Here is a 20,342-nt window from a genome sequence, read left to right as displayed (position 1 = left end):
TTCTCCTCACTGTCTCAAACCATTTTTTGGAGAGACCACAATTAGGCCTCAATCCTGCAACCATTTACCCACTTGCTGAACTTAATACACTGCAAGTAATCCTATAGAAATCATTTGGACTATAGAAATACATAAAGATAAGCCTCTAAGTCTTTACAAGGGTCAGGGCAATAGTGGTAGAAGGCTACTCTGGGCATGTCTACACTACAATTAAAAACCTGCAACTGGCTTGTGTCAGCTGACTCGGGCTCAGGCTAAGGGGTTGTAATTTGCGGAGTAGATATTCAGGCTCAGGCTGCAGCCCAAGCTCTGGGCTTCCCCCCGCCACCTTTGCAGGGTCCTAGAGCCCAGCCCGATCTTAAACATCTGTACCTCAATTAAACAGCCTCTTAGCCCGGGCCCCTTCACCTAAATCAGCTGGCACGGGCCACCCATGAAGGGCTTAAATTCTCAAAGATTATTTCCCAGAGTCCCCCCAGTCCTATTCAGGGCTCCGGGCTTTAGCCACGCAAAGGGGGAGGGAGGCACTGGGGCTCAGGGCTTCAGCTCCAGTGCACACTGTGAGGATGAAGCCCCTAGCCCTGATGCCTCTGATGGGACTGAAGCCCTGAGTCCTGAACTCTTGCACCTCCTGCGGGTTCGAAAATATTTATTGGAATTCTGCTCCGGTGGGCTCCGGCTGAATGTAAACCCTAGACTCACGGGTCTTTAATCATAAGTATAGATGTACCCTGAGTCTCAATTAAGTCCTGGGGTATCTGCTCCCAAGGTTGCTAGTTATAGTGGTTAGTATTTTATTTTTTATATAGCGATCTATTAGGAACAGGAATGAGATACCGACTAATTTCACACAGGCCAGCAAATCACCTCAGGGGGTCACTACTTTTAGTTTTTCCCAACTTGGACTAGAGTATCTGGAAGTGAAAGGCTCTACAGGCCTGTAACAATGCCCTAGCCTAAGCTATTCTGTACCCTAGTCTGCCATTGTTTTCAATCAAGATATCACAGGGATGTGCACAATCAGTGGAGAAATGGCAAAGAAAATTGACTACCGAAAGCACACCATCTGGGGCTGCTTGCTGCTTCCTGCCTCCCTCCTGAAGCCACTTCCCTTATTAGGATTGTGGGAGTTTTTGAGCAGTAATCCAGCCTAATCACCCAATCCAAGCCTGTTTTACCATGAGCTCTAGGCACATTTCATCAGCCCTTCTCCCACTTTCTGAGGATCTCTCCCTTTTCCTTTCATCTTTTTTTCCCCTCAGCAACGTACCTATTGGTGGGGTTTCTTTTTCTGCTCACTTGAACATGAACAGGGTGACTGGAAGAAGAGACTTCCAAAGACAGGGAGCAGGCCTGGCAACAGTGTCCTGCCCACATTGAGGCACCTTGCACTGTCTGCCAATGAGAACATTAGGGAAGGACGGAAACAGAGGTGAGAGGCTGCAACCATTAGTCAGAAGGAGTAGGGGAGTGGGGGGGACTGTTCCCGCTAGCCCAGCCCATTGGAGTTTTGGTGTATTCGGGTCTCATATTTACTCCTGCAACTGTGTTTTGGTGAATGACTATTATTTGTATTATGGCAGCACCCAACTAGAATGGGGCCCTAACGTGCTGGGCATTGCACAAACCTAGCATAATCGACTGTCCTTGCACTGAAGCGCTTACAATCTACATAGATAAAATGGACGAAGGGCAGAAGAAAGAGACATACAAGCAGAGTGAACAGAGTGATGGCTTACAGATATTATGTTCTGTTACTGCCCCTGCAATGAGTGCAGCATAAATGCCTATGCAGTTAGATAACCCCCAAAGGCTGAAGAACAAATTAACAAAATGAGTTATGGCTGCCATAGAACCTTTAGCATGTTTCCTTTATTCCTTCATTGTTTCCAGTTATTGCAGTCCAGCAAGTGGGAGAACACCAGCTATTCTGAGACACCTGGGCTAGTGCACTATGCTGAGTGGAATGAGGTAAGAGCTCTGTGGCAACTGTAACTGAGAATGTCTTTACTTTTATTAGTTTGTGTCTTAACTTTTATTAATCTTTTGGCGCCCGAGGACATATATACATTAATTTGTCTCACAGTTTTGAAAATGCCAGCGTCCCAAAGGTTAATTATATTTTTTTTACATATTTGCATATGTAATTTATTTTATACAACAGAGCTGTTTTTGTAGTGGTTTTTGTATGACCATCATGTGATAACACTTTCCAGGGTTCAGTGACCTAAGACAGTGGGCGGTACATGCTTCTGAACATATTACAGAAAACTGATGTAAAAACACAGTATGCTAAAGGGTAACATCACAGGTGTTAAAGTGGTGTTTGGAACCCTCTCCTTCCCAAAATACAAAAAATTTACGTTTCTCTTGTGCTACAATGTCTTCCCCATTGAATGATAGAAGAAACATTCCAGATTCTGTGCTGCAAGTGCTCTCCTTTCCCAGAGGCTGGCTACATCCATGCGTGTAGAGCTTTTGATTAGATCTGCTGTTTTGCCTATGGCAATCTTCCCTGCAAACATCCTTTGTCTATACATCATTTGAGCATCTATACATGATAAGATTGCGACCTTTTTATTAAAGCAAAACAGTGGCTTTCTTCTCTATAAGCTTTTCTCCTTCCTCAGCTGTGTATCTGTCCCCAGGGGATGTGAGAAGGACAGGGAACTTTGAAAAACCTTTCACCCCTTTGTTCTCCTTGGAAGAATCTGGGAACAGTTTCTGTTTGTAAAGACCAAGGTAGACATTCATAAAAGGGGACCTTTTTCTGCGTTGAAGGTGGCCAAGTTGCTAAAAATGTATTGCAGTATGTTAATAAGGTAACTTTTTTCCATAAAAGAAAACAAAAATATTTTGATATGTATTTATTGTTAATTTATACGCTGATTTATGTCTCCGGCTCCCATTACTTTCTGGCACCAACCACAATAGCATTCGCATACTGCAATGCACTGAAGCAAGTAAGAGCTTTCTTTCCATCTCACTCTAAATGGAGTTTTACTATACTTGAGTTCACTATAAGCAAGTTCCATTGTATTCCCGTTAAATGAATAAAGATTTAAGAGTACTCAAAATGTGAAATCCAATAGAAGTGACTTGTGTGAAAAAAGCAAATGAAAAACATATTTTCCTTACAGTAAACCAAATGCTTTGCACTAAAACACACCCGTTAAAGAACATATTTTGGTGTGAAGGCAGGTCATGCATCTGTTTTCTACTGGGTAGTGTAATTAGTAGAGAGACACATTCAATTAGTTAGTTTTTACTGTAGAACTGTACTTTACACATGGACTGTGGCATATATGATATATAGTGCAGTCTCTTGCAAAATATGTTCCTATTTATGCTGATAGTAATAGAGAAAACCTACTACAGAACACTATATCAAGGCAGTCATAAGTTCGCCAGAGTTAAAAATGGAAAAAATCTGTTAGATCATCTAGGCCCCTCTGCAAATGGACAATTGTTCTCTGCAGTACACCTTAATCCAGCCTTGTTTAAATGTCTCAGGTGATGGGGTTTCTATCACTTCCATTTGAAGATTATTCCATAGTCTAATATGTCTGACAGTTAGGAAATTTTTCTGATATTCTGCCCAAATTTTTGTTTTCTTAATTTCATCCTCTTATTTCTAGCTCTACTATATTGAACAACGCTAAGAAATTCCTCTCTGTTCTCTCCATTCATCCTTCCTGTATTTGTAGACAGTTATAATTTCCCCTTGATTAACTGTCACTTGGCTTTATAAATCAGTCCCTCCACCTGACTAATCAGTTTTGTTGCTCTTCTCTGAACTTCCTCCAATTTGTCTACATCTTGTATGGAGGTGTCCAGAAGTGAATCCAATATTCCACCTGAAGCATCACCAGATTCATAAAGAGAGACACTATCACTTCTCTGCTCTGACATTATCCCTCTGCATATACAGTCCCAAATTACCTTGACCTTTTATACTGACACATCTCATTGCAAAGTCATATTCAATTTGTTGTTCACTGTCACCTGTAGGTCTCTTTTGCTTCTTCCCAGGTTTCTTCTTTTCTATGAATATCTGTGTTTCTGATTATTTTTCCTCAGTGTATTAGTTTTCATTTTTCCAGGTTGAATCTCACCTTTTATTTCCTGCCTACAGTTTTAATCTCGTTAGTTCTCTTTGTATTATTGCTGTCCACACTGATATTCTCAGTCCCCATCCCCCCAATTGTCATTTGCGAATTTCTTTAATGTTCTGTTTACCTCCTCTTCCAGATTATTAATCAAAAAATTAAGTAAGATCAGACCTAAAACATACCTCTGCAGCAACCCAGCCCAATATATCACCCTCCATCAGGGCTTTACCCATTGCATACAGTCCTTCAACAAGTTTTCAGTCCATGTGACAGGGCTCATATCAAGTTAATTTAAATTAGATTTTTTGTGAGAGGCACCTTTAAAATTTCAAAGAGTTTTATGGGATTTAGCCACACAATTTGCCATTCCTTTCTCTTCTCAGGGACGGAGCCACAGATGCTGCTCCTCCCAGTTTCCACATATGGCAATAGGGTATGAAGGAGCGAAGGGAGGAGAGATTTGTTTGTCCCTGGCTGATTGACAGGAGAGACAGAATGGGATGTTCAGTTTAAAGATGGTCCCTAGTCTTTATTTTTATTGTTAAAGGTTTCATTATCTTATCCATTTTAAAGTCATCATTCATTTCCTTCCCTACTGCCTCATTGATTAATGGGCCTACTTTTTCTGATGCTGCTTTTTCCATTCATATATTTGTAAAAGCCCCTCATATTTCCCTTACCCACTTTGGCTACTATTAGCTCCTTCTGCTTTTTTATCGCCCTTTCTCTTTTCCCTGCAAGGTTCAATAGGCTGTGTTTCCTTATTTGATACCCCTGCCCTTTCTCTGTTTCCAACAGGAGGATTTTTTAGCAGAATTTCATGACGCTGAATTGGCTTTTTTTCATTCCTTGTATTTTATTTTTTTTTAAGAAGAAAATCAGGTTAATAATGGGTGTTCTCCAGACTTCCTTCAAATTCATCAACTTTTTTCTTATCTGTTCCACTGATGGGATTTGGATCAGGTCTAGAGGACTCAATCTCCCCTATGTGATCTTGTGGGATCTGTGTAGGCCTCTATTCTGCCATCTGGTCCCACTGGCTCCTGCCAGCACTTTGACACATGGCTTCTGTAGGGCCTATGCTTCAAGTAGGTTCCCCTACCGTGAGTAGGAGAAGGATATAGCCACAGCATTCTCATAAAACATCTTTGACCCCTGATCTGTGGTGCGAGTACTACCCCATAAGAGAAGTCATTTGCTCCAATGTAGGTTCTGAAATCAGACCAAAGGGTAACCATAGAAGGAAATGGCATAGGAGAAACTAGTGTGAATTTAGCACAAGTTTATAGTTGTGACAGATTCTAGCAAGCACCCCTTCCTGGCCTCTCACTAGGATTGCTGTGAGGGGAATCCATGCCTCTGTGCTCTGGATTCCCTGGGTTGTGTTAAACTTTTGGAGCCTGCATGGAGTTCAGCCACTGATCCAATCTTGGGTCCCTAGGCAAATTCTCAGGGTGCAAATCTTCTGTCTGACACCCCCTCTGCGTGTTGGAACCCATTGTCCAGCTGCCTACCCTCTCTGGGCACAGCACTGACCATCAAACTCCCCAGTACTTAAGCACAACCCTCTCCCAAAAGGTGTGAAGCGTCTGGTCACAGTTTAGTTCTCTTAGGGGCACGCAGCCAGTTGTGAAGCGGTTAACACACACACACACTTTGCACTGTCTGACACCTTTATGCTCTTTTATACTTAAGCCCATAAAGTACAGGAGAGTACAGATCATACAAAACAGTAAACACTAAATGAATGTCCCTTCCTTGGTTTCCTCAGCTTTCCAAAGCATTCTTTGAGTGGGGGTCTGAGTCCTTTGGGTTGTCCAGTGTCCTTTGAGCCATCTGGGCTCAGGAAAGCAGGCAGGGACCCTCTGCCCCATGAACCTGCGACATGCTGGGTGACCTTTCCCTCCTGAATCCTTTTACCCAGCTTCTGTGACCTTGCTCTCTCTTACCTCATGCTTCTTCTTCCTGTCTGGTTCCCCGGTTCCTGTATGTTTAATTATTTAAACCCCTCCTGGTCACCTGGTCTCTCTTGTTCTATGCCTGTTAAGTTTCTGTTGTTCCTACCTTCCCCTTTCCTTCAGGGGATTAAGTTAAAACTGGATTTCCAAGGCCTGAGCTGCTTTTTAGTATATTCTTTGTGAGGCCCAAGTACTGTTCTTAACCGTAAGTATTTCCCATTGTCCTGTCTGGTATATCCCTACTACAGGACTTATCAGCAGTGGTGGAGCCACATACATGTTGGCGCTCATGATTCAGCACTTTTCCGTAATACAACTTCATAATAGCAAGCAACAATCTAAGTTGTACAGACATAGTCTCAATTCATCACAATAGTCATCAAAACTCATTTGATGGTTAGGTGGCCCATATAAAATGGGTCAAGTCTGGAATGCTTTTGTTGGCCCCGAGGTTGATCTTGGCAACAAAAGTATTGAAAAATAGCACTGCACATTGTGCTGTCATTTGAGTGACTCAGGGTCTGATCTTTCCATTAAGTTGAATGGACTTCGGATCAGGCCCTCAGTGCATTAACCCTGGCCTTCAGAGGCTTTGCAGAAAAGGAATTTTCTCCATGCTCTCAAAACTGCTACGAAGCTAAGCTACTTCTAGCCTGGTCTCTCTACACTTATTTTTTCTCAGTGCTTTTTCTCAACCTTCCCTTCCTTCTGCAGACAGGCACTTCCCTCACAGCACCCTTTCACCCCACATTGGTTAGTCAAGCAGTGCTACTTCCCCATCATTACAGCTCATTGCCATTTTTCCAAATTCATAATTTTCATTCACATATTGAGGCTGGGGGAGAGGGGGAATGGAGAAACATTTCGTGAACTGTTCTCCTTCCTGTTTTTGACCAGCTGTATTTATCATCCTTCTTTTCTGGTGAATGATATGGGCAAATTACCATCTCTGAATGGAATAAAATAAAAACATGGGGGAAAGGTTTTTGGTGTAGGTTTTTTGCCCCCTTTTCTTGGAGGGGAGAGCGACCAGTAACCCCCAAACCACAGCATCCTCTTGCTCCTCCCTACGGTGGATCCCGCTCTTTTTTCCCCATGCCCCAGCAGGAGCATCCTCTTGCTCCTTTTAGCTGCCAAAGCCTTCCCTGACCACCATTTTTTCTTATTTTCTCTTCTCAACTATTAACATAGTGCTGCAATAGTATGGTAGCCACAGACACCTCTGCATGTCAGCACTGGCTTTTGGTGAGGGCAGATCATACCACTTCCATATACTGAATATGTAAAGGAGTGAACGTGGGTTGACAGGGTTGTCCCAAGGAAAAAGAATTATGGAGGGAAAAGTCCCACAATGAATGTGCAGATGGAAGCTTATGGACAAAGTCCTTTTGGGATAGCTAATTTATTTTCCTAAAGGAGGTAAGGGAGAGATGCTCCCCTGTGCTTGGGGACAGGTGGAATCTATACTCAGATATCTCTGGCTCCTCTACTGGAAGGATGAAAAAAGCTCTGATCTATGATTTTGTTCATTGGTAACAGGAGTTTGGTAATACTTGACACATTACATTTTTGTGTGGGAAGACAGAATTGCCTAGTAATCAAAGCTGTGGATTAGGGGCCACGGCTTCTGGTTTCCATTCCTCGCTCTACTGGTTACTCACTGTGAGACCTTGGGTAATGGGCCAGCCTCAGTTTCCCTCTATGCAAACTGGGGATAATAAATACCACCTACCTGTTTCACAAGTGTACTGAGAGGCTTAAAGTTAGTAAGGTTGGCTGAGATCCTTGGATAAAAAGTGGTCTGGACAGAGGATTAGTATATTTTCATTATAAGCCTTTTGTACAAAGCTTGTCTTTCAGTGATAACATCTGTAGGGTCTGTTTTTCAGAGGTGCTGAGCTCCTGCAGTTCTCGTTGACTTCAGCTGAGGTTGTGGGGCTCAGCATCTCTGAAAATCAGGCCCAGGCATTAAATAAAAGCACCTAATATTGCTTTTCTGCTGAAGCATACACTGTGCAACCCAGCATTTTCCAGTTTCAGATAATAACTCTAAACCATAAATGTGAGCTATAACATTATTAACTTAGCTATAAAAGGTTTTTCTCATTAAACTAAAAATCTATCTTTTAGGGCAAGATGGACGATAGGGTTAGCGGCTTGTAGGGGGAGTGAGGGGCAACAGCTTGGTCATCGAGGGATAAATCTCTCCTAATCTTAAAAGCGAGACAAACACAGACTTTTTCTTCTATTTCTCTGCAAACTAAGACCATTGTGTTTCCATCCTAGGCTGTGTCAGCAACGATAGCCCTTTTTTCCAACATTGATTGTTGACTTCCCCTGACACCATATCACAACCCATTAGTGCTGAAAAGTGACAAGCCCAGCTGCAACAGCAAAATGGCAAGTTCAAAAGAAAAATATACAAGGGACAAACACAGAACACTATTCATATAAAAAAATTGTGGGTTTTTTTGTCTTACCTCTGTAAAAGTCAAGAAAGTGGATATTTTGTCCCCTTTAACCAAACCTTGAAGTGTATTTTTCTAACTAACAAAATATTTCTCTTCTATTTTTTTTTAATAAGGGCTTCAATTTCGGTTTTACAAGAACAGCTACGTCGAGGTATATTAAAAGAGAATCTCTCTTTAAAATGCTTTCAGGAAATATCTTGCTGATGTCAATATATTGCATGTTTCTTTTTAGACAGCGACATTTCAGATAAATTAGCAGCTCAGCAATTCCTGGCTTCTGAGGTCCCAGCTCCAGGCCTTGGCACTGTTTGTTAAGTTACATTTTTTTCCTGTGGAGTAATATAGTGTGTGTCTGTATTCTGGAAGGTACAGTAATGGTAATGGCAAGCGTTCCCAGTGATTGTACACATGATTGCCCAGGGGAAGAAAATGACAGCCTCCATAGTTCCAATAGGCCTTGTACTTGCAGAGATATAGAGCTTGAGCAAGGGCAGGCAACTTGTCAAAATCTTAGAGTCAAGGTCCCTGTTTGATATTACTCTAAGGGCAGCAAGCACGTTTTCCTCTGTCAAAGTCCAAGGAATGCTGCACCAAACAAATGGAGCCCATCAGGTGTCGAGGCACTGCCGCTAGTTGCAAATGGTTATGGGGTAGCAACAACAACAGAAAACTGGTGAGGAACATTTTTAAAAAGAAAAAAAAAAGCATGAAAATCAAAATAAGCAAAACTGGATCAGGAACATCTGAAATCCTGTAGAGGGCAGCGAGGCTACCCAAACAAACAAAAAACCCCACACCCTGTTAGCGGTGATGCGTTGTTTTGAGTAAAAGGAATTATGTAGACACGTTCTTTCTAACAAATAGCTTTGGAAACAAACCCAAAGGACATTCACCCTAAACTCTCTATTACGTATGCAACTCTTTCATTGCAAGTATAAATGTGTTCCTTAAAGCTTTTATGGCATCTACAGTCCCCAACATCCTAGGGCACTGCACAGAGACAGTCCTTTCCTCAAAGTGCTTGCATTCTATATTGACACAATGGACAAAGGAAGCATTATTAGCACCCCCGTTTTACATGTGGGGAACTGAGACGCAGAGACTAAGGGCTAGTCTACACTAGAAGCACTACACTGGCGCAACTGCACCGATGCGCGTCTGGTGAAGACACTCTATAAATCCATCTCCACGAGAGGCAGTAGCTATGTCATCAGGAGAAGCTGTTCTGCTGACATAGTGCTGTCCACACCGGTGCTTAGGTCAGTGTAACTTACGTCACTCAGGGGTATGGCTTATTCGCACCCCTGAGTGACGTAAGTTACATTCAAGTAAGTGGCAGTGTAGACCTGGCCTAAGTGAGTCTGTCGTTGAACAGGGAATTGAATCCCACACTCTTGAATCCCCAACCAGTGCCTTTACCACAAACCATTTTTGCATTCAAGTTTCCTTTCTCTTCTTCTTCCTCTCCTAGTCAGTGCCACCCAAGAACTTTCTGAAATACATCCAGAGTGTCACTGGGTATCTTTTAATGTGTTTCTTTGGGATAACGAAGGAGTTGGATCAGATTTTCCTTCACATGCTCGTTACAATTTAATAGTAGCTGGTTCTCAGGAGGTTTTTCGTATGGTTTGCTTAATTATGCTATGTTTGGAGAGTAATATAGGATAGGCTCATGCAAGATTTGAAGCTATGTCAAATAAAAGTCCTAGCTTTATTGTGGCACTTTTGATTGTGAAAAGGCCTGTCTGGCCCACCCCAGCCACTCATGCACAATTTTATAGCCCTGCATGGATACAAAATTTGTATCCGCAACTGGTCAGCGATCCACAAAAATGGTCTGCGGATGTAAAGCGGATATCTACAGATTTGCAGGGCTCTAACAATTTTATCTGAATGGGCAACATTTTCAGAAACACTCAAGAGTCCAAAAGATGCAAAGGGCCTGATTTACCACTACAGTTCTCCGGTTTTACACTGGTGTAACTCCACTGAAATCAGTAGAGCAGAGGTGAATCAGGCCCCAAACCTCCTCAGAATATTTCAGTGAGAGGAAAAAAGTAAAATACAAACCTTCCAAACATGTAACATTGGGGGAAGCAGATTCGAGCCTAACTGGACTAAGTCTAGCTTTTGCACTCATTAGTTCAAATCAATCTGATCTACATATCTAGGTTTTAATATGAAGCTTGTCATAGAATATCAGGGTTGGAAGGGACCTCAGGAGGTCATCTAGTCCAACCCCCTGTTCAAAGCAGGCCCAATCCCCAGACAGATTTTTGCCCCAGATCCCTAAGGATTGAACTCACAACCCTGGGTTTAGCAGGCCAATATTCAAACCACTGATGCACACTTTCTGGCATTGAAGTGGAGTCCCATCCAATTGGCAGCCTTGCTGGTGATGTCAAGTATTTGTTGGAGACTCTTGGGGTTGTCTGCAATCAGGACCAGATCATTTGTGTAGGCCAGGATATTCACTCTGTTGTCATATAGATTGACACCACTTAGACCGCTGGAGATCGCTCAAATGAGCGGCTCCATGGCTAAGTTAAAAACGATGTTGATTCATTCCCAGAGAACTGTCCATCCTATACAATGAATGAGGCAAGGGTCATGTGCAGGAGGAAGTGTGATCATGTAACTGAAAATTATCAATGCATACACATACGGGGGCCAAACTACAATTTGCATGGGCAACTGAATACTTTCAAATAACTGTCAAGTGCTTAAAAGAACATTAAGATTACAAAGTTAATATCTGTATTTGTATGCAATTTCCTAGTTTTCTTGAGAAAAATTAAAAAAAACCCACACATTTTATGACGTGGATCCCTTGTCTCTTGAGCCTTTCATCTACGAAGAGCTAAGTTTAAGTCATTACTTTAGTCACATGTGAACTCAGTTTTGAAATCTCATCTTAGTGCCCAGTGATCATTTGTCAACATTATATAACCAGTGTGGTGTAGGTGCTGGGGAAGCTTGGGGAGAGAGCTTGCCACAAGTAAGGATATTTCTATAACTTCAAGACTGAATACTTCAGCCTGAAGCTGAGCGTGTTTCACTATGCTGGTCCAGCAACAGCAACCCTCCCTAACATTTCAACTGTTCATCTGTGCACCAGCTTAAACCTTTGTAAATCTAACAATAAAACCCAATAAGAACAGACAGCACATAAACGGCAGAAACACAAGTGGCTCTCAGAAAGAATAAATGATGTCTGCTAGGGAACGAATGACTGTGGGAGAGTATGTGTTATACATATGTCTGATGAATGATTGTGGGTGGGTTCTTGGCTACTATTGTGGAAGACATACAGGACCAGATCGGTGGCAATGACAGGGCTTATAAATTCACAGGCAAACAGCTAAAGCCTACATACAAATTTGTGGAGGGGAACTGTACAGGTTATGTTATGTACTCTATAGTTTTCTGGAATCCCGCTCTACTTAGTTTTCTCTGATTTGTGCTAATTGGGAAGGGTTTCCTTTGAGTGTGTTTAGTGTCTGTGCTTGATGGTCACTCATCCTGGTGGGGAAGAACCCAAGCATTTGACAGTGGATCAGATGTCCAAGCAGCCCCATTTAGAGGTGGCCTGTTTGCCCCAATTCGGGGAAGGCCCTAAAAAGGTTCACTAAAAAAGCTCTTCCAACTTCTTTTTTCCTGGCTCAAAACTGATCATTGCTTGTTGGAATGTTTGCACTATGTTAACCGGGCTTGACTGAAAGACCATGAACTTCGGAAAATACTCCGAATTGATAAAGAACTACATCAACTGAGTGTCATAATTTCAGCTCTCAGTGAGATGAGACTTTGGAAACTGGATCACTAGTTGAAGTGAGCTACCACTTCTGCAGGTCTGGGAAATCTGAAAATGAACCAAGGATATATGGTGTTGGATTTGCTGTCAAGAAGTCTGTCCTCAGTGCATGTACCCCTCCGGTATTTATCAATGAGAGGATCATGCAGGTGGATGTGAATACGAACTTGGGAACCCTGGCTCTTCTGTCCATCTATGGATCAACACTTGACTACTCCAAACAGCAAAAAAGATGAGTTCTATTCTCAACTGGAACAAATCATCAAGAATGTTGCTGTAAGGAACAGACTTGCTGTTCTTGGTGATTTCAATGCCCTCTTGGGTAAGGACTGGGAGCATTGGGGGCACATCATTGGCCAACATGGCACAGGTAGCCTCAGCAAAAATGGCCAGAATATCCTAGAGCTTTGTGCCACTTGTAAGATGATAGTCCTGAATGTCTATTTTGCTGGCAGCAGCGGCAGCAAGGTCACATGAAGGCCTGCTACTTTCCATCCCATAACTGTTCCTTGGATAAATAGAGCATCTCCATCTGTAAAGACAGCTCTGCTCAGGACACTAGCATCAGCTTGACCTCATCTTGATCCGTCGCAGAAACATTTGTGATGTACTGTATGTGCGATCAATGCACAACACTGATTGCGACCTGACTGTGCCTACGCCCATCGCAGAGCCCAGATCAACTGACTTGGGCTTGCGGAGCTCATGGAATTTGGCTACTGATAGGTGTATTGGCATTCCTGCTTGGGATGGAGGTTGGGCTCCGAGACCCACCCCCTTGCCAGGTTTCAGAGCCTGGGCTCCAGCCTGAGCCCCAGCATCCACACAGCTGTTTTGCCCTGTAGTGTGAGCCCCTCGAGCTTGAGTCAGTTGACCCAGGCTTTGAGGCTGTTGTGGGTTTGTTTGTTTTTTTGCAGTTTTTCTGCAGTGAGTGGCCTGGTTTTCAAAAGTGCTGAGCACCCAGTAACTGCCATTTAAGTGAACAGAAGTTTCTGGGTTCCCAGCAACTTGCACAATGAGGCTACTTTTGTAGCTGCCTAAGTATGATATTAGGTACACAGTTTTGCAAATCTTGGCCAATATGGGTCACACTTTATATTAAGGTTCCATGTATAGATCATTAATAAAGAGCTAACAAATGCTTAATAGATGTTTTAATGAATTGTTATAGATAGTGATAGAATCCAATAGGTGATTTATAACCATAGCTTATATCTATCTCTAATACCGCCTACTGATCCATCTATAACACATCTGTAACATGCTTATAACATCTACTGATAATTTATTAGCCCTTTATCAGTTCCTTATGAATAGAACTTTAATGGAAGATGTGACCATTATATATACATAAAAGCAACAAAGAATCCTGTGGCACCTTATAGACTAACAGACGTTTTGCAGCATGAGCTTTCGTGGGTGAATACCCACTTCTTCAGATGCAAGTCTTGCATCTGAAGAAGTGGGTATTCACCCACGAAAGCTCATGCTGCAAAACGTCTGTTAGTCTATAAGGTGCCACAGGATTCTTTGTTGCTTTTACAGATCCAGACTAACACGGCTACCCCTCTGATATATATACATAGGTTTCGTTATGTCAAATGGCAGCTGATTGAAGTCAACTGGAGCTATAGGAGCTCTGAAAATCCAGCCAGAGGAGTCTCAAGTTGGGCACCCAAACTCTGTGGCACTGTAAGTTGGTGGGCTGTTACACAGGCCAGAGAGTGGAAATAAAGCTCCAAGTCTCAGGTCTTTTAAAGCCCTCTCCTCAGGGCTTGTCCATTATCTACCAATCACAAAGTCAAAAAGTACATCATTTGAGAAACACTAAGCAGTTATTCCCTGGGCGTTTTCTCCACTTTAGCTGGTCATAAGGGGAAAAAAATCCACCCTTCCCTGAGGCCTAGCTTCCCCTTTCTTTTTATACTCTGCCCCAAGCAGCCAGGTGACCAGCTGGGATCGGTTAACTCTTTACAGTGTAGCCTGTCAACCACCCCCCAATTAGTAGACATATTTGAAAATCTAGCCCTTAACCTGTAGGTTTTGTTTTCTCCATCTGTAAAGACACACCTTTGTTACAATGCTTTGTGAGGTTTGGATGAAAAGCACTTTGTATGTGACAAGTATTATTGTGGTGGGTGGAATAATAGCAATAGTAGTACATTGATAACATTCTACTGGCTATGCTCCTGTGGATCTTGGTGGATCTGTGGGGCATAAGAGCGAAACTGTGGCTCATTCCATAAGAAGGCAATGCTCTTCACCATCAGAGAAAGACTGGGGGAAAAACTCAGTAATGAATTCCTCATGGAGTTTTACTCCTCCCAAGCTCTCCTCTGGGTTTTTATTTGGCATTTGGCCAGGCCTATGATTCTACTAAGATTATATTCCAATTATACTGAACCTCTTAAAATGTTCATTTATTTTCTTACTCTCTCTCCAAAATGTTCTGCAAAGATATTTTGCCAGCCTTGTTTACATAAACTCTCCATTGTGCTTTGCATTTTTATTAAATAAGGTAGGTATTTGCAATATCTTGTAAATTGACAGGATACAAATTGGTGGGAAAGCAGGCATTAAAGAGCCAGTGATGTGTCCTGGTAAGCTTTGAAAAACATTCTATTTAGAACTAATTCTGTAGATATATCATTTATGTTATGGGTTCCCCCCCCCCTTCTTTCATTTGTTACGACTAGGCAAAATTGCATGAAAATAGCATGTTTTTTTGAAGTTCATCTGCTCCTACTGTTTATTCTCCATCTGAAGTTTCAATCCTTGATTTGTGACATCACAGGTAATTACAGTGGATAAGACTATGATCTCACAAAAAAGTAAGACTATGACTTTAAGGGACTGACTAGCTCTGTGGATTGGCAATGGGTTTAAAAAATTACTTTTGGGTCACAGGTTCAAATTTGGTCTATTTCACTAGTGACTATAAATTGTTAACCATCTAATGGCTTTTTAGCAGCCTGTGTAGAATGGGGATGGAAGGCTAAATCCAGTTCCTACTGTTCAGGTATGTACATCACACTAAAATGGCACTCTTGCTAGGAGTTTCATGATATATTCCCAAGAGTTTCTGACCATGGAGACTCTGCTTCCCTCTCACCCCTAGTCAGGTTTGAGATGCATTGGAGGGGCAGTGCAAAGAAGCTTGCACTGCTACTTTCCATCCCATAACTGTTCCTTGGATAAATAGAGCATCTCAGGCCTGGTCTACACTGGTGGGGAGGATCTATCTAAGTTATGCAACTTCAGCTACGTGAATAATGTAGCTGAAGTCGACATACTTAGATCTACTTACCGCGGTGTCTTCACTGCGGTAAGTCAACTGCTGACACTCCCCTGTTGACTCCACCTACACCTCTCGCCCTGGTGGAGTACCAGAGTCGACAGGAGAGCTCTTGGCAGTCGATTTATCGCCTCTTCAATAGAGGCGATAAATGGACCCCTGTTGGATTGATCACTCCGGACGTAAGTGTAGACATGCGCTCAGTCTCTATCAATGGAAATCGAACACCTTTCATGAAAACTGCATTCCCTCAATAAAGGTGTCTGTGTGAGGTGAGCTATCATGACTCCAGGTGTGGAATGAGCAGTAATAAGAACTTAAGCATGTATGATGAAAAAACATCTTGTTTTCATCTGAATGTTTATAGCAATAACAAGTGCCAGAAACACTCCCCCTACACACAGAAAAATCTATGCCACATAGATAAAAAAAATTCTAAATACAGAATATCCTTCAAAATGTTCCAGGAATTATTAACTGCCCTTTAAAAGCAGTCCCAGACCTATTCCAATAGCAGACAGAGTGTCTTGGGAAGCTAACTTTCCTTGCCCCATTCTAAGAGTGGATCTGATATATCCAGACATCACTGGGCACAACTGCTTCCTTCACCATTTGCTTCATGCTCCAACTCATTTCCCACACCTCTAAAATGTCCTACTGAAATTGACTTATTGGTCAAGTCACTGCTCCTAACCCCTGGCAAAGAATGAGGCAGGTGAATTGCTCCTGTAGGAAGCCATGCTGGTAGAATCTATGCTCACCCAGCAGGAGGGACTTCAGAGGAGACACAGGCTGAACTTCCTCTCCCCTAGACCTGAGCTTGTTAGTTTTGTCATTTATATGACACACACAGCCGCCTCCAGTGGCCTGGGGGCCCTGGGAGCCTGTGTTCTTGTCTCAGCTCATCTCCCCTGCATAGAAGCCCAGTGCACTGCTGCGCTCCTGCTACCATGGTGTCTTCCCTCCTTTGTCTCTGGACAATGCTCCTTTAAAATCTTCTTTGCATTGTCTTTTGCGTCACTCTGACAAAAGGGCTCATTCCCACTGACCACATTAGCTGATGTCTTTTTTTCCCCCTTTCGCAGCAGTGATTTTATTTGGTACCAGTGGTTTTTTTTTGTAAAAGGAATTTAATTGTAAGGTTTTATTTTGTGCCTATTTCTCTCTTTTTTTTTTTCATAAAGAAAGAGATAACAAATGACTTGTCTAGTTTAGGTGCATTTGAATAATTGTTGTTGTTTTTTAAAAGGCTGTGTCCTGCAAAGTAGATTTCCATCCCCTGAAGAGCAATGTGACACTCTCTTACTCCAGATAGGCAGACAGGCCTAATTCAGCTGTCGGTTGCACAGTATGGTTAAGTGGTTTTGTAAACAGTCTTCCCTAAAATGTGGCAGTTTAATGGGTTGTCATCGGAACAATGTCAGTTTCATTGGAGCCTGTTTAGACCATAAGGGCTCAAACCTGTGCCCAGTGCTAAGCCTGAGGCTGGGTCTACACCATAAACTTACATCAGTATAACTATGTCTCTCAGGGGTGTGAAAAATCCACACCCCTGTGCGACACAGTTATACCGACCTAGCCCCCGGTGTGGACAGAGCTATGTTGACAGGAGGACTTCTTTCATTGACCTACCTACTGCCTCTTGCAGAGGGGGATTAACTCTCCCATCAGTGTAGTAACGTTTTCACTATAGCGCTACAGCTTTAAATGTAGACCTGCCCTGAGTAACCGGGTTTGGCTCAAGTGAGTTCTGTAGGGACTGGATGGTGCAGGATTATATTATCCTCCCCAAGAGCTGCTTTTCAGCTGCACCTGGAGACCTCAAGCTACAGTACCTTGTGATGGGATGTCCATCCCACACAGGATTGGAAGGGGTTAAAATGGCCAGGCTGGCCAAGTAACTCCCCAGGCTGCACCTGGAGTGGGAGCCAGGGCACAGAGAACTAATTGGTTGCACGCAGGCTCACCTGTGCAGGAACAGATGTGGCAGTGTGGCCTATAAAGCCAGGAAGCTGGCTACAGATGAGGGGCTGCAGTAAGACAGAGCTAATTCCCAGGACAGCCAGCAGGAGGCACCGCTAGCAGTGAATGAACTCCGTGACATACCTCCTTTAACATCTGTACCCACACGCTATGGGCACAATAGCTGATGGATTTATGTAGTCATGGATCCACTGGGCTTACCCCTGCTCCTGCCCTAAGCCATCCCAAACCCTGTTGTGTGGTAACGTTCCAGGAGCCCCTGAAGAATTCAACTCCATGGCTCACACAGCAGTGTGGGGACCTCATGAGTAGAATGCCCCAAGTGCCCTCCCTGCAGCTAAAGCTCATCAGTTCCACTGTCTGGGGGGTCCTCTGCAATACACGAATAGAGGGGCATGATTTGTCCCACCTGCCGTTGAAATACATGCCTACATAGAAGAGCTAAATCAAACTGGCTTTCAAAGTCTGTTTTAGGATTAGGAAACAAAATGATTTTGTTCTGGTGACAATCCAATAAACTCACATAATTTAGGGAAATCAACCTTACAAAGTTGCGCAACAGACAGCTGATTTAGCACTATCTGTCTACTGCATATGGATTGACACAGCCTGACACTTTGGTCTGCAGTGGGGAGTTCTACTTGGCTAGCAGAGACATTAAAAATAATATTTCAATACCCCTAGAACAGACAATGATCACTTCCCTTCCTAAAGAAAAAAGTCCTAAAGATCAGTGTAACCGAGAGCGTAGTTTGGTCTTCTCTTTTCACAATGTGAAGTAATTTCTTCTTAATAATGAAATCATTCGTTGCCTAAAATTAAGGTAAATTCTACCTTCTCTACCATTGACATAATAGGATAGATACTGGTTCTAAAGCTGAAACCAAAGAGATTGTTTCCAGAGTTCCAGTTGGAATGGTGATGACTGTAGAATGATAAATAATTACAGCAGTCACTGATAGCAATTGCTATCATAAAGGTTGAATTCCACCTTCCATTCTAACACCATTGTGTGCTGTCTCATAACTTTCTCAAACAAATTGTTTTGTAGCTGAAACTTTCCCTGCTTAGTCTCAATTCAAAGATGATTTGCCTCCTCCTCCCTTAGACTGAACACAGAGGCATCCTACCTATTAATGGTACTTGTATGGCCCCCATCATATCTGAATCTTTAATGTATTTATCCTCACAACACCTCTGAAAGGTAGGGAATTGCTATTATCCCCATTTTACTTATGGGGAACTGAGGCACAGAGAGACCAAGGACTTGTCCAAGGTCACACAGGAAGTCTGTGGCAGAGCAGGGACTAGAACGCACGTGTTTTGAATCTGAGGCTAGAATCCTAACCCATCTTACTTCTCTGCACAAAAGTGTACTAAATGGCAAAAAAAACCTTTGTTAACACAGAGTTCAGGTTGCCTGGTACTAGTTCATGCCCTTCCAGAATGTAGCACTCCGCAAAACTGAAAACTAAGAAATACAGAATTAAGGTAAATGCCAACGTAACCTAAACTTTGCTCCTCTGGAGCTGGCAATAGACACTGGGAATTATATGCATGCACTCCAGATGCATTCACTGTGTTGGGTGTAGCTGTACTGAATGCTGGAGAATAAATTAGAGTAGCTTGGGAGAGCTGTGATTGTGATATGAGGAGATTGGGGGATTAGTTTGAGGAGCATCATAGAGCTGTGATTGTAATATGAGGAGATCTGGTCTGAGTCCCCTCCATGGTGTGTGATGAAAAGAAAAAGGTACATGTGTATCTTGAGGTTCCAGTCTGCAGCATTTCAATACAGAATTATGGAAGTGATGACAGTAGCAGGGCACTGGGGTCTTCTTGCCATGGGTATTGTCAGTAGTGATGTGGGATATGAGAGCAGTCTATGGATGTAATGAGGGGTGGAAGAAGGCATTGGTTTAGGTGATATCCTGTGTGCAAGTGTGAAGGGGTTGTAAAAGGATAAGAAGTGGTTGTTAAATTTTACAAGCATGGTATTCTGTTGGAGGAGTAGGTTCAGTGTTTGAGCATAGGGCAGGTGCAGGTAGTGCCTGTCCATTACAACAAAAAGGCAGATTATGAGTATGTGTATTATGGGCATTGTGGGGCAATGCTTAAAGAGGGCAGAAGTAAGGTTGCATGGGATTTTCCCTTAGCTCTGTATTTCTGGTTTTCCAAAGTTTGAGCTTTACTCAATTCAACGTTCTGGAAGGACACGAGCTATCACTGGCAAGCTGGACTCTGCATCAACAAAGGTTTTCTTTGCCATTTAATTTCCTAGTTTTTTAAACAGAAAGACTAATGTTTATTGGTAGGAGGTAGTGGTCATTTAGACAGTTGTTGTTCTTACCTAGTTTGTAGCTGACATGCTGCTATGGCTAGAAAAACACCCAGCTTTTATAGAGTACATTTCATCAGTGGATCTCAAAGAAATGTACATCATTTCCCCTATTTTACAGATGGGAAACTGAAGCAGCATCACCCTGCAGACCAGTGGCAGAGCTAGCAACAGTCCCAGTCCAATGGTCTTTCCACTAGGCCACACAGTTGCAAAGTGACTCCTCAGTTCCTCTCCCCACTTCTGTATATTTTGTTATAGTGGAATGAGGCTAATGGTCATGGTCTGAAATGTTTCTAGCATGTAACTGGTAACAGGGTCAATGAGAGAAATCTCATCCACGGTCTGTGTCCCAAAACCTTGACAGTTTT

At 42.7% G+C, this 20,342-nt stretch overlaps 1 long non-coding RNA gene across 2 annotated transcripts in view; it reads left to right on the top strand.

Annotated features, from left to right (window-relative positions):
* Positions 1–20,342, top strand: part of LOC123366318 — a 137,155-nt gene that overhangs the window by 98,601 nt on the left and 18,212 nt on the right. For both annotated transcript variants that reach the window (XR_006578036.1, XR_006578035.1), the window contains exon 3: positions 1,894–1,971. This is a non-coding gene — a long non-coding RNA (uncharacterized LOC123366318). The remainder of the gene's footprint in view (positions 1–1,893; positions 1,972–20,342) is intronic.

Source organism: Mauremys mutica, chromosome 3 (genome assembly GCF_020497125.1).
Source record: "Mauremys mutica isolate MM-2020 ecotype Southern chromosome 3, ASM2049712v1, whole genome shotgun sequence".
In the NCBI taxonomy this organism is placed as follows: Eukaryota; Metazoa; Chordata; order Testudines; family Geoemydidae; genus Mauremys; species Mauremys mutica.
Note: the sequence above shows the minus strand (reverse complement) of the source record. Positions and strands in the feature narration are given on the sequence as shown.